Raw genomic sequence first — 26,346 nt, forward strand, 5'->3', positions numbered from 1 at the left:
CTGATGGAGGGGGGGTAATACTGCCCGTGATGGAGGGGAGACGAGTGCCTGTGATGGATGGGGGGGGGAACTCGTGCCCGTGATGGAAGTGAGACTGGTGCCCGTGATGTAGGTGGGCACTAGTACCCGTGATGGAGGGGGGGGACTAGAGCCCGTGATGGAGGGGGACTAATGCCCATGATGGAGGGGGATTAGTGCCCATGATGGAGGGGTAATTAGTGCCCGTGATGGAGGGAGGACTAGAGCCCGTGATGGAGGGGGACTAATGCCCGGGATGGAGTGGTGTTAGTGCCCGTGATGGAGGGAGACTAGTGCCCGTGATGGGTGGGGACAAGTGCCCGCGATGGAGTGGTGTTAGTGCCCATGATGGAGGAAGACTAGTGCCCGTGATGGAGGGGGGACTAGTACCCGTGATGGAGGTGGGTTAGTGCCCATGATGGAGGGGGGACTAGTGCCAGTGTTGGAGGGGCAGGCAAGTGCCCGTGATGGAGGGGGGGTCTAGTGCCCATAATGGAGGGGGACTAGTGCCAGTGATGGAGGGGGGACTAGTGCCAGTGTTGGAGGGGCGGGCAAGTGCCCATGATGGAGTGGGACTAGTGCCAGTGATGGAGGGGAGACTAGTGCCGTGATGGAGGGGAGACTAGTGCCCGTGGTGGAGGGGAGACTGGTGCCCGTGATGGAGGTGTGCACTAGTGCCCATAATGGAGGGGGACTAATGCCAGTGCTGGAGGGGCGGACAAGTGCCCGTGATGGAGGGGGGTGTCTAGTGCCGGTGATGGAGGGGGAGACTAGTGCCTGTGGCGGTGTGGAGACTATTGTCCGTGATGGAGGGGGACTAGAGCCAATGATGGTGAGGGGAGTAGTGGCCATGATGGAGATGGGACTACTCCCTGTGATGGAGGTGGGGACTAGTGCCCGTGATGGAGGTGGGGGGGAGGGAGTGTTGCCCGTTTTGCAGGGGGTTATTGCCCGTGATGGAGGGGAGACTACAGCCCGTGAAGGAGGGAGACTAGTACCCGTGATGGAGGGGAGCCTAGTGCCCGTGTGGAGTGGGAACTAGTGCCCATGATGGAGGGGAGACGAGTGTCCGTGATGGAGGTGGGTTAATGCCCGTGATGGAGGGGTACCGGTGCCCATGATGGAGGAAGACTATTGTCCATGATGGAGGGGAGACTATTCCCCGGGACGGAGGTGGGTTAATGCCCGTGATGGAAGGGGGACTAGTGCCCGTGAAGGAGGGGAGTCTAGTGTCCGTGATGGAGAGGTAATGGTGCCAATGATAGAGGGAGACAAGTGCCCGTGATGGAAGGGAGACTAGTGCCCATGATGGAGGGGGTCTACTGCCCCTGATGGAGGGGGGGATAATAGTACCCGTGATGAAGTGGGGACTATTGCCTGTGATGGAGGGTGGGGGGTAATAGTAGCCGTGATGGAGGGGGGACGAGTGCCCGTGATGGAGGGGTACCGGTGCCCATGATGGTGGGAGACTAGTGCTCATGATGGAGGGGAGGACTATTGCCCGTGATCGAAGGGAGACTAATGACCGTGATGGAGGAGGACTAGTGCCGGTGATGGAGGGGTAGACTAGTGCTCGTGATGGAGGGTTAGACTAGCGCCCGTGGTGGAGTGGGTTGGGCTAGTGCTCGTGATGAAGGGGGGACTAGTGCCTGTGATGGAGGGGGGACGAGTGCCTGTGATGGATGGCGGTGGGGGGACTCGTGCCCGTGATGGAGGTGAGACTGGTGCCCGTGATGAAGGTGGGCACTAGTACACGGGATGGAGGGAGACTAGAGCCCGTGATGGAGGAGGACCAATGCCCGTGATGGAGGGGGATTAGTGCCCATGATGGAGGTGTAACTAGTGCCCGTGATGGAGGGGGACTAGTACCCGTGATGGGTGGGGACAAGTGCCCGTGATGGAGTGGTGTTAGTGCCTATGACGGAGGGGGACTAGTGCCAGTGATGGAGGGGAGACTAGTGCCTGTGGCGGTGTGGAGACTATTGTCCGTGATGGAGGGGGACTAGAGCCAATGATGGTGAGGGGAGTAGTGGCCATGATGGAGATGGGACTACTCCCTGTGATGGAGGTGGGGGACTAGTGCCCGTGATGGAGGTGGGGGGGAGGGAGTGTTGCCCGTTTTGCAGGGGGTTATTGCCCGTGATGGAGGGGAGACTACAGCCCGTGAAGGAGGGAGACTAGTACCCGTGATGGAGGGGAGCCTAGTGCCCGTGTGGAGTGGGAACTAGTGCCCATGATGGAGGGGAGACGAGTGTCCGTGATGGAGGTGGGTTAATGCCCGTGATGGAGGGGTACCGGTGCCCATGATGGAGGAAGACTATTGTCCATGATGGAGGGGAGACTATTCCCCGGGACGGAGGTGGGTTAATGCCCGTGATGGAAGGGGGACTAGTGCCCGTGAAAGAGGGGAGTCTAGTGTCCGTGATGGAGAGGAAATGGTGCCAATGATAGAGGGAGACAAGTGCCCGTGATGGAAGGGAGACTAGTGCCCATGATGGAGGGGGTCTACTGCCCCTGATGGAGGGGGGATAATAGTACCCGTGATGAAGTGGGGACTATTGCCTGTGATGGAGGGTGGGGGGGTAATAGTAGCCGTGATGGAGGGGGGACTAGTGCCCGTGATGGAGGGGTACCGGTGCCCATGATGGTGGGAGACTAGTGCTCATGATGGAGGGGAGACTATTGCCCGTGATCGAAGGGAGACTAATGACCGTGATGGAGGAGGACTAGTGCCGGTGATGGAGGGGTAGACTAGTGCTCGTGATGGAGGGTTAGACTAGCGCCCGTGGTGGAGTGGGTTGGGCTAGTGCTCGTGATGAAGGGGGGACTAGTGCCTGTGATGGAGGGGGGACGAGTGCCTGTGATGGATGGCGGTGGGGGGACTCGTGCCCGTGATGGAGGTGAGACTGGTGCCCGTGATGAAGGTGGGCACTAGTACACGGGATGGAGGGGAGACTAGAGCCCGTGATGGAGGAGGACCAATGCCCGTGATGGAGGGGGATTAGTGCCCATGATGGAGGTGTAACTAGTGCCCGTGATGGAGGGGGACTAGTACCCGTGATGAGTGGGGACAAGTGCCCGTGATGGAGTGGTGTTAGTGCCCATGACGGAGGGGGACTAGTGCCAGTGATGGAGGGGAGACTAGTGCCCGTGATCGAGGGAGGACTAGTGCCAGTGTTGGAGGGGCAGACGAGTGCCCGTGATGGAGAGGGGGGTCTTGTGCCCATGATGGAGGGCAGACGTACCCGTGATGGAGGGGGACTAGTGCCCGTGATGGAGGGGAGAATAGTACACGTGATGGAGGGGAACTAGTGCCCGTGATAGATGGGGGTTAGTGCCCGTGATGGAGAGGGACTAGTGCCCGTGATGGGTGGGGACAAGTGCCCTTGATGGAGTGGTATTAGTGCCCATGATGGAGGGGGACTAGTGCCAGTGATGGTGGGGAGATGAATGCCCGTGCTGGAGGGGAGACTGGTGCCCAATTTGGAGGGGGATTAGTGCCCATGATGGAGGTGGACTATGCCCGTGATGGTCGGGTGGCTAGTGCCCAGGATGGAGGAGGGACTTGTGCCCGTGATGGAGGGGAGACTAGTGCCCGTAATGGAGGGGTAGACAATTGCCTGTGTTGGAGGGTTAGACTACTGCCCGTGATGAAGTGGGAGACTGGTGCCCGCGATGGAAGGGGATTAGTGTCTGTGATGGAGCGGAGACTATTGCCCGTGGTGGAGTTGGGCACTAGTGCCCGTGATGGAGTGGAAGACTAGCGCCCATGATGGGGGGGGATTAGTGTCTGTGATGGAGCGGAGACCAGTGCCCGTGATGGAGGGAGACTAGTGCCCGTGATGGTGGGAGTCTAGTGCCCGTAATGGTGGGGGATTAGTGTCTGTGATGGAGCAGAGACAGTGCCCGTGATGGAGGGAGACTAGTGTCCGTGATGGTGGGGGTCTAGTGCCCGTGATGGAGGGGATCTAGTGCCCGTGATGGAGGGGAGACTGGTGCCCATGATGGAGGGGGATTAGTGTCCGTGATGGAGGGGGGACTCGTGCCCGTGATGGAGGGGATCTACGGCCCATGATGCAGGGGGTTAGTGGCCGTTATGGAGGGGAGACTAATCCCCGTTATGAAGGGGAGACTAGTGCCCGTGATGGAGCTGGGGACTGGTGCCTGTGGTGAAGTGGATTGGGCTAGTGCTCGTGATGCAGGGGGAACTAGTGCCTCTTATGGTGGGGGGGACTAGTGCCCGTTTTGGAGGGGGTTAGTGGCTGTGATGGAGGGTGACTGCTGTCCGTGATGGAGGGGGTTAGTGCCCATGGTGGAGGGGAACTAGTGCCGGTGATAGAGGGGGATAGTGCCCGTGATGGAGTGGGGTTAGTGCCCGTGATGGAGGATTGACTAGTACCAGGGATGGAGGGGAGATTAGTGTTCGTGATGGAGGGGAGATTAGTGCCCGTGATCGACGGGGGACTAGCGCCCGTGATGGAGGGGAGACTAGTGCCCGTGATGGAGGGGAGACTAGTGCCCGTGATGGAGGGGAGACTCGTGCCCGTGATGGAGGGGTAGACAATTGCCCGTGTTGGAGGGTTAGACTACTGCCCGTGATGAAGTGGGAGACTGGTGCCCGCGATGGAGGGGGATTAGTGTCTGTGATGGAGAGGAGACTATTGCCCGTGGTGGAGGTGGGCACGAGTGCCCGTGATGGAGTGGAAGACTAGCGCCCATGATGGAGGGGGATTAGTGTCTGTGATGGAGCGGAGACCAGTGCCCGTGATGGAGGGAGACTAGTGCACGTGATGGTGGGGGTCTAGTGCCCGTGATGGAGGGGATCTAGTGCCCGTGATGGAGGGGAGACTGGTGCCCATGATGGAGGGGTGTTAGTGTTCGTGATGGTGGGGAGACTAGTGCCCGTGATGGAGGGGAACTAGTGCCCATGATGGAAGGGGTTAGTGCCCGAGATGCAGGGAGACTAGTGCCCATGATGGTGGAGAGACTAGTGCCCATTATGGAGGTGGGCACTAGTGCCCGTGATGGAGTGGGAGACTAGTGCCCATGATGGAGAGGGATTAGTGTCTGTGATGGAGCGGAGACTAGTGCACGTGATGGACGGAGACAAGTGCCCATGATGGTGGGGGTCTAGTGCCCGTGATGGAGGGGATCTAGTGCCCGTGATGCAGGGGGGACTAGTGTCCGTGGTGGAGGGGATCTACGGCCCATGATGCAGGGGGTTAGTGGCCGTTATGGAGGGGAGACTAATCCCCGTGATGAAGGGGAGACTAGTGCCGGTGATGGAGCTGGGGACTGGTGCCTGTGGTGAAGTGGATTGGACTAGTGCTCGTGATGGAGGGGGAACTAGTGCCTCTTATGGAGGGGGGGACTAGTGCCCGTTTTGGAGGGGGTTAGTGGCTGTGATGGAGGGTGACTGCTCTCCGTGATGGAGGGGGTTAGTGCCCATGATGGAGGTGTAACTAGTGCCCGTGATGGAGGGGGACTAGTACCCGTGATGGGTGGGGACAAGTGTCCGTGATGGAGTGGTGTTAGTGCCCATGACGGAGGGGGACTAGTGCCAGTGATGGAGGGGAGACTAGTGCCCGTGATCGAGGGAGGACTAGTGCCAGTGTTGGAGGGGCAGACGAGTGCCCGTGATGGAGAGGGGGGTCTTGTGCCCATGATGGAGGGCAGACGTGCCCGTGATGGAGGGGGACTAGTGCCCGTGATGGAGGGGAGAATAGTACACGTGATGGAGGGGAACTAGTGCCCGTGATAGATGGGGGTTAGTGCCCGTGATGGAGAGGGACTAGTGCCCGTGATGGGTGGGGACAAGTGCCCTTGATGGAGTGGTATTAGTGCCCATGATGGAGGGGGACTAGTGCCAGTGATGGTGGGGAGATGAATGCCCGTGCTGGAGGGGAGACTGGTGCCCAATTTGGAGGGGGATTAGTGCCCATGATGGAGGTGGACTATGCCCGTGATGGTCGGGTGACTAGTGCCCAGGATGGAGGAGGGACTTGTGCCCGTGATGGAGGGGAACTAGTGCCCATGATGGAGGGGGTTAGTGCCCGTGATGGAGGGAGACTAGTGCCCGTGATGGTCGGGTGACTAGTGCCCAGGATGGAGGAGGGACTTGTGCCCGTGATGGAGGGGAACTAGTGCCCATGATGGAGGGGGAACTTGTGCCCGTGATGGAGGAGGTTAGTGCCCGTGATGGAGCTGGGGACTGGTGCCCGTGATGGCGTGGGTTGGGCTAGTGCTCGTGATGGAGGTGGTGTTAGTGCCCATGACGGAGGGGGACTAGTGCCAGTGATGGAGGGGAGACTAGTGCCCGTGATCGAGGGAGGACTAGTGCCAGTGTTGGAGGGGCGGACGAGTGCCCGTGATGGAGAGGGGGGTCTTGTGCCCATGATGGAGGGCAGACGTGCCCGTGATGGAGGGGGACTAGTGCCCGTGATGGAGGGGAGAATAGTACACGTGATGGAGGGGAACTAGTGCCCGTGATAGATGGGGGTTAGTGCCCGTGATGGAGAGGGACTAGTGCCCGTGATGGGTGGGGACAAGTGCCCTTGATGGAGTGGTATTAGTGCCCATGATGGAGGGGGACTAGTGCCAGTGATGGTGGGGAGATGAATGCCCGTGCTGGAGGGGAGACTGGTGCCCAATTTGGAGGGGGATTAGTGCCCATGATGGAGGTGGACTATGCCCGTGATGGTCGGGTGACTAGTGCCCAGGATGGAGGAGGGACTTGTGCCCGTGATGGAGGGGAACTAGTGCCCATGATGGAGGGGAGACGAGTGTCCGTGATGGAGGTGGGTTAATGCCCGTGATGGAGGGGTACCGGTGCCCATGATGGAGGAAGACTATTGTCCATGATGGAGGGGAGACTATTCCCCGGGACGGAGGTGGGTTAATGCCCGTGATGGAAGGGGGACTAGTGCCCGTGAAGGAGGGGAGTCTAGTGTCCGTGATGGAGAGGTACTGGTGCCAATGATGGAGGGAGACAAGTGCCCGTGCTGGAGGGGAGACCTGTGCCCGTGATGGAAGGGAGACTAGTGCCCGTGATTGAGAGAGACTGGAGCCCGTGATGGAGGGGAGACTAGTGCCCATGATGGAGGGAGACTAGTGCCCGTGATGGTGGGGGTCTAATGCCCATGATGCTGGGGGGACTAGTGCCCGTGATGGAGTGGATCTAGTGCCCATGATGCAGGGGGTTAGTGGCCGTTATGGAGGGGAGACTAATCCCCGTGATGGAGGGAGACTAGTGCCCGTGATGAAGCTGGGGACTGGTGCCCGTGGTGGATTGGGCTGGGCTAGTGCTCGTAATGAAGGAGGGACTAGTGCCTGTGATGGAGGGGGGGCCTAGTGCCCGTGATGGAGTGGGACCAGTGCCCCTGATGGAGGGGGGGTAATACTGCCCGTGATGGAGGGGAGACGAGTGCCTGTGATGGATGGGGGGGGGGAACTCGTGCCCGTGATGGAAGTGAGACTGGTGCCCGTGATGTAGGTGGGCACTAGTACCCGTGATGGAGGGGGGGACTAGAGCCCGTGATGGAGGGGGACTAATGCCCATGATGGAGGGGGATTAGTGCCCATGATGGAGGGGTAATTAGTGCCCGTGATGGAGGGAGGACTAGAGCCCGTGATGGAGGGGGACTAATGCCCGGGATGGAGTGGTGTTAGTGCCCGTGATGGAGGGAGACTAGTGCCCGTGATGGGTGGGGACAAGTGCCCGCGATGGAGTGGTGTTAGTGCCCATGATGGAGGAAGACTAGTGCCCGTGATGGAGGGGGGACTAGTACCCGTGATGGAGGTGGGTTAGTGCCCATGATGGAGGGGGACTAGTGCCAGTGTTGGAGGGGCAGGCAAGTGCCCGTGATGGAGGGGGGGTCTAGTGCCCATAATGGAGGGGGACTAGTGCCAGTGATGGAGGGGGACTAGTGCCAGTGTTGGAGGGGCGGGCAAGTGCCCATGATGGAGTGGGACTAGTGCCAGTGATGGAGGGGAGACTAGTGCCGTGATGGAGGGGAGACTAGTGCCCGTGGTGGAGGGGAGACTGGTGCCCGTGATGGAGGTGTGCACTAGTGCCCATAATGGAGGGGGACTAATGCCAGTGCTGGAGGGGCGGACAAGTGCCCGTGATGGAGGGGGGTGTCTAGTGCCGGTGATGGAGGGGAGACTAGTGCCTGTGGCGGTGTGGAGACTATTGTCCGTGATGGAGGGGGACTAGAGCCAATGATGGTGAGGGGAGTAGTGGCCATGATGGAGATGGGACTACTCCCTGTGATGGAGGTGGGGACTAGTGCCCGTGATGGAGGTGGGGGGGAGGGAGTGTTGCCCGTTTTGCAGGGGGTTATTGCCCGTGATGGAGGGGAGACTACAGCCCGTGAAGGAGGGAGACTAGTACCCGTGATGGAGGGGAGCCTAGTGCCCGTGTGGAGTGGGAACTAGTGCCCATGATGGAGGGGAGACGAGTGTCCGTGATGGAGGTGGGTTAATGCCCGTGATGGAGGGGTACCGGTGCCCATGATGGAGGAAGACTATTGTCCATGATGGAGGGGAGACTATTCCCCGGGACGGAGGTGGGTTAATGCCCGTGATGGAAGGGGGACTAGTGCCCGTGAAGGAGGGGAGTCTAGTGTCCGTGATGGAGAGGTAATGGTGCCAATGATAGAGGGAGACAAGTGCCCGTGATGGAAGGGAGACTAGTGCCCATGATGGAGGGGGTCTACTGCCCCTGATGGAGGGGGGATAATAGTACCCGTGATGAAGTGGGGACTATTGCCTGTGATGGAGGGTGGGGGGTAATAGTAGCCGTGATGGAGGGGGGACGAGTGCCCGTGATGGAGGGGTACCGGTGCCCATGATGGTGGGAGACTAGTGCTCATGATGGAGGGGAGACTATTGCCCGTGATCGAAGGGAGACTAATGACCGTGATGGAGGAGGACTAGTGCCGGTGATGGAGGGGTAGACTAGTGCTCGTGATGGAGGGTTAGACTAGCGCCCGTGGTGGAGTGGGTTGGGCTAGTGCTCGTGATGAAGGGGGGACTAGTGCCTGTGATGGAGGGGGGACGAGTGCCTGTGATGGATGGCGGTGGGGGGACTCGTGCCCGTGATGGAGGTGAGACTGGTGCCCGTGATGAAGGTGGGCACTAGTACACGGGATGGAGGGGAGACTAGAGCCCGTGATGGAGGAGGACCAATGCCCGTGATGGAGGGGGATTAGTGCCCATGATGGAGGTGTAACTAGTGCCCGTGATGGAGGGGGACTAGTACCCGTGATGGGTGGGGACAAGTGCCCGTGATGGAGTGGTGTTAGTGCCTATGACGGAGGGGGACTAGTGCCAGTGATGGAGGGGAGACTAGTGCCTGTGGCGGTGTGGAGACTATTGTCCGTGATGGAGGGGGACTAGAGCCAATGATGGTGAGGGGAGTAGTGGCCATGATGGAGATGGGACTACTCCCTGTGATGGAGGTGGGGACTAGTGCCCGTGATGGAGGTGGGGGGGAGGGAGTGTTGCCCGTTTTGCAGGGGGTTATTGCCCGTGATGGAGGGGAGACTACAGCCCGTGAAGGAGGGAGACTAGTACCCGTGATGGAGGGGAGCCTAGTGCCCGTGTGGAGTGGGAACTAGTGCCCATGATGGAGGGGAGACGAGTGTCCGTGATGGAGGTGGGTTAATGCCCGTGATGGAGGGGTACCGGTGCCCATGATGGAGGAAGACTATTGTCCATGATGGAGGGGAGACTATTCCCCGGGACGGAGGTGGGTTAATGCCCGTGATGGAAGGGGGACTAGTGCCCGTGAAAGAGGGGAGTCTAGTGTCCGTGATGGAGAGGAAATGGTGCCAATGATAGAGGGAGACAAGTGCCCGTGATGGAAGGGAGACTAGTGCCCATGATGGAGGGGGTCTACTGCCCCTGATGGAGGGGGGATAATAGTACCCGTGATGAAGTGGGGACTATTGCCTGTGATGGAGGGTGGGGGGTAATAGTAGCCGTGATGGAGGGGGGACTAGTGCCCGTGATGGAGGGGTACCGGTGCCCATGATGGTGGGAGACTAGTGCTCATGATGGAGGGGAGACTATTGCCCGTGATCGAAGGGAGACTAATGACCGTGATGGAGGAGGACTAGTGCCGGTGATGGAGGGGTAGACTAGTGCTCGTGATGGAGGGTTAGACTAGCGCCCGTGGTGGAGTGGGTTGGGCTAGTGCTCGTGATGAAGGGGGGACTAGTGCCTGTGATGGAGGGGGGACGAGTGCCTGTGATGGATGGCGGTGGGGGGACTCGTGCCCGTGATGGAGGTGAGACTGGTGCCCGTGATGAAGGTGGGCACTAGTACACGGGATGGAGGGGAGACTAGAGCCCGTGATGGAGGAGGACCAATGCCCGTGATGGAGGGGGATTAGTGCCCATGATGGAGGTGTAACTAGTGCCCGTGATGGAGGGGGACTAGTACCCGTGATGAGTGGGGACAAGTGCCCGTGATGGAGTGGTGTTAGTGCCCATGACGGAGGGGGACTAGTGCCAGTGATGGAGGGGAGACTAGTGCCCGTGATCGAGGGAGGACTAGTGCCAGTGTTGGAGGGGCAGACGAGTGCCCGTGATGGAGAGGGGGGTCTTGTGCCCATGATGGAGGGCAGACGTACCCGTGATGGAGGGGGACTAGTGCCCGTGATGGAGGGGAGAATAGTACACGTGATGGAGGGGAACTAGTGCCCGTGATAGATGGGGGTTAGTGCCCGTGATGGAGAGGGACTAGTGCCCGTGATGGGTGGGGACAAGTGCCCTTGATGGAGTGGTATTAGTGCCCATGATGGAGGGGGACTAGTGCCAGTGATGGTGGGGAGATGAATGCCCGTGCTGGAGGGGAGACTGGTGCCCAATTTGGAGGGGGATTAGTGCCCATGATGGAGGTGGACTATGCCCGTGATGGTCGGGTGGCTAGTGCCCAGGATGGAGGAGGGACTTGTGCCCGTGATGGAGGGGAGACTAGTGCCCGTAATGGAGGGGTAGACAATTGCCTGTGTTGGAGGGTTAGACTACTGCCCGTGATGAAGTGGGAGACTGGTGCCCGCGATGGAAGGGGATTAGTGTCTGTGATGGAGCGGAGACTATTGCCCGTGGTGGAGTTGGGCACTAGTGCCCGTGATGGAGTGGAAGACTAGCGCCCATGATGGGGGGGGATTAGTGTCTGTGATGGAGCGGAGACCAGTGCCCGTGATGGAGGGAGACTAGTGCCCGTGATGGTGGGAGTCTAGTGCCCGTAATGGTGGGGGATTAGTGTCTGTGATGGAGCAGAGACAGTGCCCGTGATGGAGGGAGACTAGTGTCCGTGATGGTGGGGGTCTAGTGCCCGTGATGGAGGGGATCTAGTGCCCGTGATGGAGGGGAGACTGGTGCCCATGATGGAGGGGGATTAGTGTCCGTGATGGAGGGGGGACTCGTGCCCGTGATGGAGGGGATCTACGGCCCATGATGCAGGGGGTTAGTGGCCGTTATGGAGGGGAGACTAATCCCCGTTATGAAGGGGAGACTAGTGCCCGTGATGGAGCTGGGGACTGGTGCCTGTGGTGAAGTGGATTGGGCTAGTGCTCGTGATGCAGGGGGAACTAGTGCCTCTTATGGTGGGGGGGACTAGTGCCCGTTTTGGAGGGGGTTAGTGGCTGTGATGGAGGGTGACTGCTGTCCGTGATGGAGGGGGTTAGTGCCCATGGTGGAGGGGAACTAGTGCCGGTGATAGAGGGGGATAGTGCCCGTGATGGAGTGGGGTTAGTGCCCGTGATGGAGGATTGACTAGTACCAGGGATGGAGGGGAGATTAGTGTTCGTGATGGAGGGGAGATTAGTGCCCGTGATCGACGGGGGACTAGCGCCCGTGATGGAGGGGAGGCTAGTGCCCGTGATGGAGGGGAGACTAGTGCCCGTGATGGAGGGGAGACTCGTGCCCGTGATGGAGGGGTAGACAATTGCCCGTGTTGGAGGGTTAGACTACTGCCCGTGATGAAGTGGGAGACTGGTGCCCGCGATGGAGGGGGATTAGTGTCTGTGATGGAGAGGAGACTATTGCCCGTGGTGGAGGTGGGCACGAGTGCCCGTGATGGAGTGGAAGACTAGCGCCCATGATGGAGGGGGATTAGTGTCTGTGATGGAGCGGAGACCAGTGCCCGTGATGGAGGGAGACTAGTGCACGTGATGGTGGGGGTCTAGTGCCCGTGATGGAGGGGATCTAGTGCCCGTGATGGAGGGGAGACTGGTGCCCATGATGGAGGGGTGTTAGTGTTCGTGATGGTGGGGAGACTAGTGCCCGTGATGGAGGGGAACTAGTGCCCATGATGGAAGGGGTTAGTGCCCGAGATGCAGGGAGACTAGTGCCCGTGATGGTGGAGAGACTAGTGCCCATTATGGAGGTGGGCACTAGTGCCCGTGATGGAGTGGGAGACTAGTGCCCATGATGGAGAGGGATTAGTGTCTGTGATGGAGCGGAGACTAGTGCACGTGATGGACGGAGACAAGTGCCCATGATGGTGGGGGTCTAGTGCCCGTGATGGAGGGGATCTAGTGCCCGTGATGCAGGGGGGACTAGTGTCCGTGGTGGAGGGGATCTACGGCCCATGATGCAGGGGGTTAGTGGCCGTTATGGAGGGGAGACTAATCCCCGTGATGAAGGGGAGACTAGTGCCGGTGATGGAGCTGGGGACTGGTGCCTGTGGTGAAGTGGATTGGGCTAGTGCTCGTGATGGAGGGGGAACTAGTGCCTCTTATGGAGGGGGGTACTAGTGCCCGTTTTGGAGGGGGTTAGTGGCTGTGATGGAGGGTGACTGCTCTCCGTGATGGAGGGGGTTAGTGCCCATGATGGAGGTGTAACTAGTGCCCGTGATGGAGGGGGACTAGTACCCGTGATGGGTGGGGACAAGTGCCCGTGATGCAGTGGTGTTAGTGCCCATGACGGAGGGGGACTAGTGCCAGTGATGGAGGGGAGACTAGTGCCCGTGATCGAGGGAGGACTAGTGCCAGTGTTGGAGGGGCAGACGAGTGCCCGTGATGGAGAGGGGGGTCTTGTGCCCATGATGGAGGGCAGACGTGCCCGTGATGGAGGGGGACTAGTGCCCGTGATGGAGGGGAGAATAGTACACGTGATGGAGGGGAACTAGTGCCCGTGATAGATGGGGGTTAGTGCCCGTGATGGAGAGGGACTAGTGCCCGTGATGGGTGGGGACAAGTGCCCTTGATGGAGTGGTATTAGTGCCCATGATGGAGGGGGACTAGTGCCAGTGATGGTGGGGAGATGAATGCCCGTGCTGGAGGGGAGACTGGTGCCCAATTTGGAGGGGGATTAGTGCCCATGATGGAGGTGGACTATGCCCGTGATGGTCGGGTGACTAGTGCCCAGGATGGAGGAGGGACTTGTGCCCGTGATGGAGGGGAACTAGTGCCCATGATGGAGGAGGTTAGTGCCCGTGATGGAGGGAGACTAGTGCCCGTGATGGTCGGGTGACTAGTGCCCAGGATGGAGGAGGGACTTGTGCCCGTGATGGAGGGGAACTAGTGCCCATGATGGAGGGGGTTAGTGCCCGTGATGGAGGGAGACTAGTGCCCGTGATGGTCGGGTGACTAGTGCCCAGGATGGAGGGGGAACTTGTGCCCGTGATGGAGGAGGTTAGTGCCCGTGATGGAGCTGGGGACTGGTGCCCGTGATGGCGTGGGTTGGGCTAGTGCTCGTGATGGAGGTGGTGTTAGTGCCCATGACGGAGGGGGACTAGTGCCAGTGATGGAGGGGAGACTAGTGCCCGTGATCGAGGGAGGACTAGTGCCAGTGTTGGAGGGGCGGACGAGTGCCCGTGATGGAGAGGGGGGTCTTGTGCCCATGATGGAGGGCAGACGTGCCCGTGATGGAGGGGGACTAGTGCCCGTGATGGAGGGGAGAATAGTACACGTGATGGAGGGGAACTAGTGCCCGTGATAGATGGGGGTTAGTGCCCGTGATGGAGAGGGACTAGTGCCCGTGATGGGTGGGGACAAGTGCCCTTGATGGAGTGGTATTAGTGCCCATGATGGAGGGGGACTAGTGCCAGTGATGGTGGGGAGATGAATGCCCGTGCTGGAGGGGAGACTGGTGCCCAATTTGGAGGGGGATTAGTGCCCATGATGGAGGTGGACTATGCCCGTGATGGTCGGGTGACTAGTGCCCAGGATGGAGGAGGGACTTGTGCCCGTGATGGAGGGGAACTAGTGCCCATGATGGAGGGGGTTAGTGCCCGTGATGGAGGGAGACTAGTGCCCGTGATGGTCGGGTGACTAGTGCCCAGGATGGAGGGGGAACTTGTGCCCGTGATGGAGGAGGTTAGTGCCCGTGATGGAGCTGGGGACTGGTGCCCGTGATGGCGTGGGTTGGGCTAGTGCTCGTGATGGAGGTGGTGTTAGTGCCCATGATGGAGGGGAGAATAATCCCCGTGATGGAGGGTGGGACAAATGCCCATTTTGGAGCGGGTTAGTACCTGTGATAGAGGGTGACTAGTACCCGTGATGGAAGGAGAATTGTGCCCGTGATGGAGGGGAGGCTAGTGCCTGTGATGTTGGTGGGCACCAGTGCCCGTGATGGAGGGGTAGACTAGTGCCCGTGATGGAGTGTTAGACTAGTGCCCGTGATGGAATGGGAGACTAATGCCCGTGATGGAGGGGAGACTCGTGCCCGTGATGGAGGGAGACTTTTTCCCGTGATGGTGGGGATCTAGTGCCCATGATGGAGGGGGGACTAGTGCCCGTGATAGAGGGGAGACTAGTGCCCATGATGGAGGTGGGTTAATGCCCGTGATAGAGGGGGGACCAGTGCCCATGAAGGAGGGAAGACTTGCGCCCGTGATGGAAGGGAGACTGGTGCCCGTGATTGAGGGAGACTAGTTCCCGTGATGGTGGGGGTCTAGTGCCCATGATGGAGGGGGAACTAGTACCCGTGATGAAGGTGGGTTAGTGTCCCTGATGGAGGGGGATTAGTGCCTGTTATGGATGGGAGACCAGTGCACCTGATATAGAGGGGACTAGTGCCCGTGATGAAGGAGGATTAATGACTGTTATGGAGGGGGAACTAGTGCCCGTGATGGAGGGGAGACTGGTGCCCGTGATAATGCGGAGATTAGTGCCCGTGATAGAGGGGAGACTAGTGCCCATGATGGAGGTGGGTTAATGCCCGTGATAGAGGGGGGACTAGTGCCCATGAAGGAGGGAAGACTTGCGCCCGTGATGGAAGTGAGACTGGTGCCCGTGATTGAGGGAGACTAGTTCCCGTGATGGTGGGGGTCTAGTGCCCATGATGGAGGGGGGACTAGTACCCGTGATGGAGGTGGGTTAGTGTCCCTGATGGAGGGGGATTAGTGCCTGTTATGGATGGGAGACCAGTGCACCTGATATAGAGGGGACTAGTGCCGGTGATGAAGGAGGATTAATGACTGTTATGGAGGGGGAACTAGTGCCCGTGATGGAGGGGAGACTGGTGCCCGTGATAATGCGGAGATTAGTGCCCGTGATGGAGGGAGACTAGTGCCCGTGATGGTGGGGAGTCTAGTGTCCGTGATGCTGGGGAGATTAGTGCCTGTGATGGAGGGCTAGACTAGTGCACATGATGGAGGGGGAGACCAGTGCCCGTGATGGAGGGGAGACTCGTGCCCGTGATCCAAGGGGGACTAATGCCCGTGATGGAGTGGGACTAGTGCCCGTGACCGTGGGGGTCTAATGCCCATGATGGAGGGGGGACTAGTGCCCGTGATGGAGGGATCTAGTGCCCATGATGCAGGGGGTTAGTGGCCGTTATGGAGGGGAGACTAATCCCCGTGATGGAGGGGAGACTAGTGCCCGTGATGAAGCTGGGGACTGGTGCCCGTGGTGGATTGGGCTGGGCTAGTGCTCGTGATGAAGGGCGGACTAGTGCCTGTGATGGAGGGGGGCACTAGTGCCCGTGATGGAGGGGGGGTAATAGTGCCCGTGATGGAGGGGGGACGAGTGCCTGTGATGGATGGGGGGGGGGGGAGGTCTCGTGCCGGTGACGGAAGTGAGACTGGTGCCCGTGATGTAGGTGGGCACTAGTACCGGTGATGGAGGGGAGAATAGTACACATGATGGAGGGGGGACTAGAGCCCGTGATGGAAGGGGACTAATGCCCGTGACGGAGGGGGATTAGTGCCCATGATGGAGGGGTAACTAGTGCCTGTGATGGAGGGCGACTAGTGCCCGTGATGGGTGGGGACAAGTGCCCGTGATGGAGGGGGGACTAGTGCCCGTGATGGAGGAGATCTAGTGCCCATGATGCAGGGGGATAGTGGCCGTGATGGAGGGCAGACTAGTGCCCGTGATGAAGCTGGGGACTGGTGCCCGTGGTGGAGTGGGTTGGGCTAGTGCTCGTGATGAAGGGGGGACTAGTGCCTGTGATGGAGGGGGGACGAGTGCCTGTGATGGATGGGGGTGGGGGGACTCGTGCCCGTGATGGAGCTGAGACTGGTGCCCGTGATGAAGGTGGGCACTAGTACACGTGATGGAGGGGTAGACTAGTGCCCGTGATGAAGGTGGGCACTAGTACACGTGATGGAGGGGTAGACTAGTGCCCGTGATGGAGTGTTAGACTAGTGCCCGTGATGGAATGGGAGACTAATGCCCGTGATGGAGGGGAGACTCGTGCCCATGATGGAGGGAGACTAGTTCCCGTGATGGTGGGGGCCTAGTGCCCGTGATGGAGGGGGGACGTGCCCGTGATGGAGGGGTGACTAGTGCCCGTGATGGAGGTGGGTTAATGCCCGTGATAGAGGGGAGACTAGTGCCCGTGAAGGAGGGGAGTCTAGTGCCCGTGATGGAGGGGAGACTTGCGCCCGTGATTGAGGAAGACTGGTGCCCGTGATGGAGGAGAGACTAATGCCCATGATAGACGGGAGACTAGTGGCCATGATGGAGGGGGTCTAGTGCCCGTGATGGAAGGGGGGACTGGTACTCGTGATGGAGGTGGGTTAGTGTCCGTGATGGAGGGGTAGACTAGTGCCCGTGATGGAATGGGAGACTAATGCCCATGATGGAGGGGAGATTCGTGCCCGTGATGGAGGGAGACTAGTTCCTGTGATGGTGGGGGCCTAGTGCCCATGATGGAGAGGGGACTAGTGCCCGTGATGGAGGGGGGACTTGTGCCCGTGATAGTGCGGAGATTAGTGCCCGTGATGGAGGGAGACTAGTGCCCGTGATGGTGGGGAGTCTAGTGTCCGTGATGTAGGGATAGACTGGTGCCCGTGATGGAGGGCTAGACTAGTGCCCGTGATGGAGGGGAGACTCGTGCCCGTGATCGAAGGGGGACTAATGCCCATGATGGAGGGGGACTAGTGCCGCTGATGAAGGGGGAGACTAGTGCTCGTGATGGAGGGTTAGACTAGAGCCCGTGATGGAGTGGGAGCCTAGTGCCCGTGATGGAGGGGGATTAGTTTCTGTGATGGAGCGGAGACCAGTTCACGTGATGGAGGGAGACTAGTGCCCGTGATGGAGGGGGATTAGTTTCTGTGATGGAGCGGAGACCAGTTCACGTGATGGAGGGAGACTAGTGCCCGTGATGGTGGGGGTCTAATGCCCATGATGGTGGGGGGACTAGTGCCCGTGATGGAGTGGATCTAGTGCCGATGATGGAGGGGTACCTAGTGCCTGTGATGGAGGGGGACTAGTGCCCGTGATGGGTGGGGACAAGTGCCCGTGATGGAGGGAGGTTAGTGCCGATGATGGAGGGGGACTAGTTCCTGTGATGGAGGGGTCTAGTGCCAGTGTTGGACAGGCGGACAAGTGCCTGTGATGGAGGGGGTGTGTCTAGTGCCCGTGATTGAGGGGAGACTAGTGCCTGTGACGGAGGGGAGACTAGTGCCCGTAACGGAGGGGAGACTAGTGCCCGTGATGGTGGGGAGATTAGTGCCCGTGATGTAGGAGGGGACTAGTGCCCATGATGGAGGTGTAGACTTGTGCCCGTGATTGGGGGGGACCAGTGCCCGTGATGGAGGGGAGACTAGTGCCCGTGATCGAGGGGGGACTAGAGCCCGTGATGGAGGGGGACTAGTGCCCGTGATGGAGGGGAGACTTGTGCCCGTGATGGAGGTGGGGACTAGTGCCCATGATGGAGGGGAGACTTGTGCCCATGATGGAAGGGTCTAGTGCCAGTGTTGGACAGGCGGACAAGTGCCCGTGATGGAGGGGGTGTGTCTAGTGCCCGTGATATAGGGGAGACTAGTGCGCGTGACAGAGGGGAGACTAGCGCCTGTATGGGAGGGGAGACTAGTGCCCGTGATGGAGGGGAGACTAGTGCCTGTAACGGAGGGGAGACTAGTGCCCGTGATGGAAGTGGGCACTAGTGGCAGTGATGGAGTGGGAGACTAGTGCCCGTGATGGAGAGGGATTAGTGTCTGTGATGGAGCGGCGACTAGTGCACGTGATGGACGGAGACAAGTGCCCATGATGGTGGGGGTCTAGTGCCCGTGATGGAGGGGATCTAGTGCCCGTGATGGAGGGAGGACTAGTGCCCGTGATGGAGGGGATCTACGGCCCATGATGCAGGGGGTTAGTGGCCGTTATGGAGGGGAGACAAATCCCCGTTATGAAGGGGAGACTAGTGCCCGTGATGGAGCTGAGGACTGGTGCCTGTGGTGAAGTGGATTGGGCTAGTGCTCGTGATGCAGGGGGAACTAGTGCCTCTTATGGAGGGGGGGACTAGTGCCCGTTTTGGAGGGGGTTAGTGGCTGTGATGGAGGGTGACTGCTGTCCGTGATGGAGGGGATTAGTGCCCATGGTGGAGGGGAACTAGTGCCGGTGATAGAGGGGGATAGTGTCCGTGATGGAGGGGGGTTAGTGCCCGTGATGGAGGATTGACTAGTACCAGGGATGGAGGGGAGATTAGCGTCCGTGATGGAGGGGAGATTAGTGCCCGTGATCGACGGGGGACTAGCGCCCGTGATGGAGGGGAGACTAGTGCCCGTGATGGAGGGGAGACTAGTGCCCGTGATGGAGGGGATCTAGTGCCCGTGATGGAGGGGAGACTGGTGCCCATGATGGAGGGGGGTTAGTGTCTGTGATGGTGGGGAAACTAGTGCCCGTGATGGAGGGGAACTTGTGCCCATGATGGAGGGGATTAGTGCCCGAGATGCAGGGAGACTAGTGCCCGTGATGGTGGGGAGACTAGTGCCCATTATGGAGGTGGGTACTAGTGCCCGTGATGGAGTGGGAGACTAGTGCCCGTGCTGGAGAGGGATTAGTGTCTGTGATGGAGCGGCGACTAGTGCACGTGATGGACGGAGACAAGTGCCCATGATGGTGGGGGTCTAGTGCTCGTGATGGAGGGGATCTAGTGCCCGTGATGGAGGGGGAACTACTGCCCGTGATGGAGGGGATCTACGGCCCATGATACAGGGGGTTAGTGGCCGTTATGGAGGGGAAACTAATCCCCGTGATGAAGGGGAGGCTAGTGCCCGTGATGGAGCTGGGGACTGGTGCCTGTGGTGAAGTGGATTGGGCTAGTGCTCGTGATGGAGGGGGAACTAGTGCCTCTTATGGAGGGGGGGACTAGGGCCCGTTTTGGAGGGGGTTAGTGGCTGTGATGGAGGGTGACTGCTGTCCGTGATGGAGGGGGTTAGTGCCCATGATGGAGGAGAACTAGTGCCGGTGATAGAGGGGGATAGTGTCCGTGATGGAGGGGAGACTAATGCCCATGATGGAGGGGAACTGGTGCCCATGATTGAGGGGGTTAGTGCCCGTGATGGAGTGGAGACTAATCCTCGTGATGGAGGGGAGACTTGTGCCCGTGATGGAGCTGGGGACTGGTGCCCGTGATGGTGTGGGTTGGGCTAGTGCTCATGATGAAGGTGGGGTTAGTGCCCATGATAGAGAGGAGAATGATCCCCGTGATGGAGGGGGGGGACTAATACCCGTTTTGTAGGGGGTTAGTGCCTGTGATGGAGGTTGACTAGTGCCCATGATGGAGGTGGGACTATTGCCCATGATGGAGCGGTGCCTAGTGCCTGCGATGGAGGGGGACTAGTGCCCGTGATGGAGGGGAACTAGTGCCCATGATGGAGGGGAGACTAGTGCCCGTGATGGAGCGAGACTTTTTCCCGTGATGGTGGGGGTCTAGTGCCCATGATGGAGGGGGGACTAGTGCCCGTGATAGAGGGGAGACTAGTGCCCATGATGGAGGTGGGTTAATGCCCGTGATAGAGGGGGGACTAGTGCCCATGAAGGAGGGAAGACTTGCGCCCGTGATGGAAGGGAGACTGGTGCCCGTGATTGAAGGAGACTAGTGCCCATGATGGAGGGGGGACTAGTACACGTGATGGAGGTGGGTTAGTGTCCGTGATGGAGGGGGATTAGTGCCTGTTATGGATGGGAGACCAGTGTACCTGATATAGAGGAGACTAGTGCCCGTGATGAAGGAGGATTAATGACTGTTATGGAGGGGGAACTAGTGCCCGTGATGGAGGGGAGACTGGTGCCCGTGATAGTGTGGAGATTAGTGCCCGTGATGGAGGGGGGACTAGTGCCCGTGATGGAGAGTATCTACGGCCCATGATGCAGGGGGTTAGTGGCTGTTATGGAGGGGAGACTAATCCCTGTTATGGAGGGGAGACTAATCCCCGTTATGAAGGGGAGACTAGTGCCCGTGATGGAGCTTGGGACTGGTGCCTGTGGTGAAGTGGATTGGGCTAGTGCTCGTGATGCATGGGGATCTAGTGCCTCTTATGGAGGGGGTGACTAGTGCCCGTTTTGGAGGGGGTTAGTGGCTGTGATGGAGGGTGACTGCTGTCCGTGATGGAGGGGGTTAGTGCCCATGGTGGAGGGGAACTAGTGCGGGTGATAGAGGGGAATAGTGCCCGTGATGGAGGGGGTTTAGTGCCCGTGATGGAGGATTGACTAGTACCAGGGATGGAGGGGAGATTAGTGTCCGTGATGGAGGGGAGATTAGTGCCCGTGATCGACGGGGGACTAGCGCCCGTGATGGAGGGGAGACTAGTGCCCGTAATGGAGGGGTAGACAATTGCCTGTGTTGGAGGGTTAGACTACTGCCCGTGATGAAGTGGGAGACTGGTGCCCGCGATGGAAGGGGATTAGTGTCTGTGATGGAGCGGAGACTATTGCCCGTGGTGGAGTTGGGCACTAGTGCCCGTGGTGGAGTTGGGCACTAGTGCCCGTGATGGAGTGAAAGACTAGCGCCCGTGATGGGGGGGGATTAGTGTCTGTGATGGAGCGGAGACCAGTGCCCGTGATGGAGGGAGACTAGTGCCCGTGATGGTGGGAGTCTAGTGCCCGTAATGGTGGGGGATTAGTGTCTGTGATGGAGCAGAGACTAGTGCCCGTGATGGAGGGAGACTAGTGTCCGTGATGGTGGGGGTCTAGTGCCCGTGATGGAGGGGATCTAGTGCCCGTGATGGAGGGGGATTAGTGTCCGTGATGGAGGGGGGACTCGTGCCCGTGATGGAGGGGATCTACGGCCCATGATGCAGGGGGTTAGTGGCCGTTATGGAGGGGAGACTAATCCCCGTGATGAAGGGGAGACTAGTGCCCGTGATGGAGCTGGGGACTGGTGCCTGTGGTGAAGTGGATTGGGCTAGTGCTCGTGATGCAGGGGGAACTAGTGCCTCTTATGGTGGGGGGGACTAGTGCCCGTTTTGGAGGGGGTTAGTGGCTGTGATGGAGGGTGACTGCTGTCCGTGATGGAGGGGGTTAGTGCCCATGGTGGAGGGGAACTAGTGCCGGTGATAGAGGGGGATAGTGCCCGTGATGGAGTGGGGTTAGTGCCCGTGATGGAGGATTGACTAGTACCAGGGATGGAGGGGAGATTAGTGTTCGTGATGGAGGGGAGATTAGTGCCCGTGATCGACGGGGGACTAGCGCCCGTGATGGAGGGGAGACTAGTGCCCGTGATGGAGGGGAGACTAGTGCCCGTGATGGAGGGGAGACTCGTGCCCGTGATGGAGGGGTAGACAATTGCCCGTGTTGGAGGGTTAGACTACTGCCCGTGATGAAGTGGGAGACTGGTGCCCGCGATGGAGGGGGATTAGTGTCTGTGATGGAGAGGAGACTATTGCCCGTGGTGGAGGTGGGCACGAGTGCCCGTGATTGAGTGGAAGACTAGCGCCCATGATGGAGGGGGATTAGTGTCTGTGATGGAGCGGAGACCAGTGCCCGTGATGGAGGGAGACTAGTGCACGTGATGGTGGGGGTCTAGTGCCCGTGATGGAGGGGATCTAGTGCCCGTGATGGAGGGGAGACTGGTGCCCATGATGGAGGGGTGTTAGTGTCCGTGATGGTGGGGAGACTAGTGCCCGTGATGGAGGGGAACTAGTGCCCATGATGGAAGGGGTTAGTGCCCGAGATGCAGGGAGACTAGTGCCCGTGATGGTGGAGAGACTAGTGCCCATTATGGAGGTGGGCACTAGTGCCCGTGATGGAGTGGGAGACTAGTGCCCATGATGGAGAGGGATTAGTGTCTGTGATGGAGCGGAGACTAGTGCACGTGATGGACGGAGACAAGTGCCCATGATGGTGGGGGTCTAGTGCCCGTGATGGAGGGGATCTAGTGCCCGTGATGCAGGGGGGACTAGTGTCCGTGGTGGAGGGGATCTACGGCCCATGATGCAGGGGCTTAGTGGCCGTTATGGAGGGGAGACTAATCCCCGTGATGAAGGGGAGACGAGTGCCGGTGATGGAGCTGGGGACTGGTGCCTGTGGTGAAGTGGATTGGGCTAGTGCTCGTGATGGAGGGGGAACTAGTGCCTCTTATGGAGGGGGGGACTAGTGCCCGTTTTGGAGGGGGTTAGTGGCTGTGATGGAGGGTGACTGCTCTCCGTGATGGAGGGGGTTAGTGCCCATGATGGAGGTGTAACTAGTGCCCGTGATGGAGGGGGACTAGTACCCGTGATGGGTGGGGACAAGTGCCCGTGATGCAGTGGTGTTAGTGCCCATGACGGAGGGGGACTAGTGCCAGTGATGGAGGGGAGACTAGTGCCCGTGATCGAGGGAGGACTAGTGCCAGTGTTGGAGGGGCAGACGAGTGCCCGTGATGGAGAGGGGGGTCTTGTGCCCATGATGGAGGGCAGACGTGCCCGTGATGGAGGGGGACTAGTGCCCGTGATGGAGGGGAGAATAGTACACGTGATGGAGGGGAACTAGTGCCCGTGATAGATGGGGGTTAGTGCCCGTGATGGAGAGGGACTAGTGCCCGTGATGGGTGGGGACAAGTGCCCTTGATGGAGTGGTATTAGTGCCCATGATGGAGGGGGACTAGTGCCAGTGATGGTGGGGAGATGAATGCCCGTGCTGGAGGGGAGACTGGTGCCCAATTTGGAGGGGGATTAGTGCCCATGATGGAGGTGGACTATGCCCGTGATGGTCGGGTGACTAGTGCCCAGGATGGAGGAGGGACTTGTGCCCGTGATGGAGGGGAACTAGTGCCCATGATGGAGGGGGTTAGTGCCCGTGATGGAGGGAGACTAGTGCCCGTGATGGTCGGGTGACTAGTGCCCAGGATGGAGGAGGGACTTGTGCCCGTGATGGAGGGGAACTAGTGCCCATGATGGAGGGGGTTAGTGCCCGTGATGGAGGGAGACTAGTGCCCGTGATGGTCGGGTGACTAGTGCCCAGGATGGAGGGGGAACTTGTGCCCGTGATGGAGGAGGTTAGTGCCCGTGATGGAGCTGGGGACTGGTGCCCGTGATGGCGTGGGTTGGGCTAGTGCTCGTGATGGAGGTGGTGTTAGTGCCCATGACGGAGGGGGACTAGTGCCAGTGATGGAGGGGAGACTAGTGCCCGTGATCGAGGGAGAACTAGTGCCAGTGTTGGAGGGGCGGACGAGTGCCCGTGATGGAGAGGGGGGTCTTGTGCCCATGATGGAGGGCAGACGTGCCCGTGATGGAGGGGGACTAGTGCCCGTGATGGAGGGGAGAATAGTACACGTGATGGAGGGGAACTAGTGCCCGTGATAGATGGGGGTTAGTGCCCGTGATGGAGAGGGACTAGTGCCCGTGATGGGTGGGGACAAGTGCCCTTGATGGAGTGGTATTAGTGCCCATGATGGAGGGGGACTAGTGCCAGTGATGGTGGGGAGATGAATGCCCGTGCTGGAGGGGAGACTGGTGCCCAATTTGGAGGGGGATTACTGCCCATGATGGAGGTGGACTATGCCCGTGATGGTCGGGTGACTAGTGCCCAGGATGGAGGAGGGACTTGTGCCCGTGATGGAGGGGAACTAGTGCCCATGATGGAGGGGGTTAGTGCCCGTGATGGAGGGAGACTAGTGCCCGTGATGGTCGGGTGACTAGTGCCCAGGATGGAGGGGGAACTTGTGCCCGTGATGGAGGAGGTTAGTGCCCGTGATGGAGCTGGGGACTGGTGCCCGTGATGGCGTGGGTTGGGCTAGTGCTCGTGATGGAGGTGGTGTTAGTGCCCATGATGGAGGGGAGAATAATCCCCGTGATGGAGGGTGGGACAAATGCCCATTTTGGAGCGGGTTAGTACCTGTGATAGAGGGTGACTAGTACCCGTGATGGAAGGAGAATTGTGCCCGTGATGGAGGGGAGGCTAGTGCCTGTGATGTTGGTGGGCACCAGTGCCCGTGATGGAGGGGTAGACTAGTGCCCGTGATGGAGTGTTAGACTAGTGCCCGTGATGGAATGGGAGACCAATGCCCGTGATGGAGGGGAGACTCGTGCCCGTGATGGAGGGAGACTTTTTCCCGTGATGGTGGGGATCTAGTGCCCATGATGGAGGGGGGACTAGTGCCCGTGATAGAGGGGAGACTAGTGCCCATGATGGAGGTGGGTTAATGCCCGTGATAGAGGGGGGACCAGTGCCCATGAAGGAGGGAAGACTTGCGCCCGTGATGGAAGGGAGACTGGTGCCCGTGATTGAGGGAGACTAGTTCCCGTGATGGTGGGGGTCTAGTGCCCATGATGGAGGGGGAACTAGTACCCGTGATGGAGGTGGGTTAGTGTCCCTGATGGAGGGGGATTAGTGCCTGTTATGGATGGGAGACCAGTGCACCTGATATATAGGGGACTAGTGCCCGTGATGAAGGAGGATTAATGACTGTTATGGAGGGGGAACTAGTGCCCATGATGGTGGGGGAGACTAGTGCCCATGATGGAGGGGAGACTTGTGCCCATGATGGAGGGGTCTAGTGCCAGTGTTGGACAGGCGGACTAATGCCCGTGACGGAGGGGGATTAGTGCCCATGATGGAGGGGTAACTAGTGCCTGTGATGGAGGGGGAATAGTGCCCGTGATGGGTGGGGACAAGTGCCCGTGATGGAGGGAGGTTAGTGCCGATGATGGAGGGGGACTAGTGCCTGTGATGGAGGGGAGACTTGTGCCCATGATGGAGGGGTCTAGTGCCAGTGTTGGACAGGCGGACAAATGCCCGTGATGGAGGGGGTGTGTCTAGTGCCCGTGATAGAAGGGAGACTAGTGCGTGTGACAGAGGGGAGACGAGTGCCTGTAACGGAGGGGAGACTAGTGCCCGTGATGGAGAGGGATTAGTGTCTGTGACGGAGCGGCGACTAGTGCACGTGATGGACGGAGACAAGTGCCCATGATGGTGGGGGTCTAGTGCCCGTGATGGAGGGGATCTAGTGCCCGTGATGGAGGGGGGACGAGTGCCCGTGATAGATGGGGGTTAGTGCCCGTGATGGAGAGGGACTAGTGCCCGTGATGGGTGGGGACAAGTGCCCTTGATGGAGTGGTATTAGTGCCCATGATGGAGGGGGACTAGTGCCAGTGATGGTGGGGAGATGAATGCCCGTGCTGGAGGGGAGACTGGTGCCCAATTTGGAGGGGGATTAGTGCCCATGATGGAGGTGGACTATGCCCGTGATGGTCGGGTGACTAGTGCCCAGGATGGAGGAGGGACTTGTGCCCGTGATGGAGGGGAACTAGTGCCCATGATGGAGGGGGTTAGTGCCCGTGATGGAGGGAGACTAGTGCCCGTGATGGTCGGGTGACTAGTGCCCAGGATGGAGGGGGAACTTGTGCCCGTGATGGAGGAGGTTAGTGCCCGTGATGGAGCTGGGGACTGGTGCCCGTGATGGCGTGGGTTGGGCTAGTGCTCGTGATGGAGGTGGTGTTAGTGCCCATGATGGAGGGGAGAATAATCCCCGTGATGGAGGGTGGGACAAATGCCCATTTTGGAGCGGGTTAGTACCTGTGATAGAGGGTGACTAGTACCCGTGATGGAAGGAGAATTGTGCCCGTGATGGAGGGGAGGCTAGTGCCTGTGATGTTGGTGGGCACCAGTGCCCGTGATGGAGGGGTAGACTAGTGCCCGTGATGGAGTGTTAGACTAGTGCCCGT

This window comes from Mobula birostris, chromosome 6 (assembly GCF_030028105.1).
Source record: "Mobula birostris isolate sMobBir1 chromosome 6, sMobBir1.hap1, whole genome shotgun sequence".
In the NCBI taxonomy this organism is placed as follows: domain Eukaryota; kingdom Metazoa; phylum Chordata; class Chondrichthyes; order Myliobatiformes; family Myliobatidae; genus Mobula; species Mobula birostris.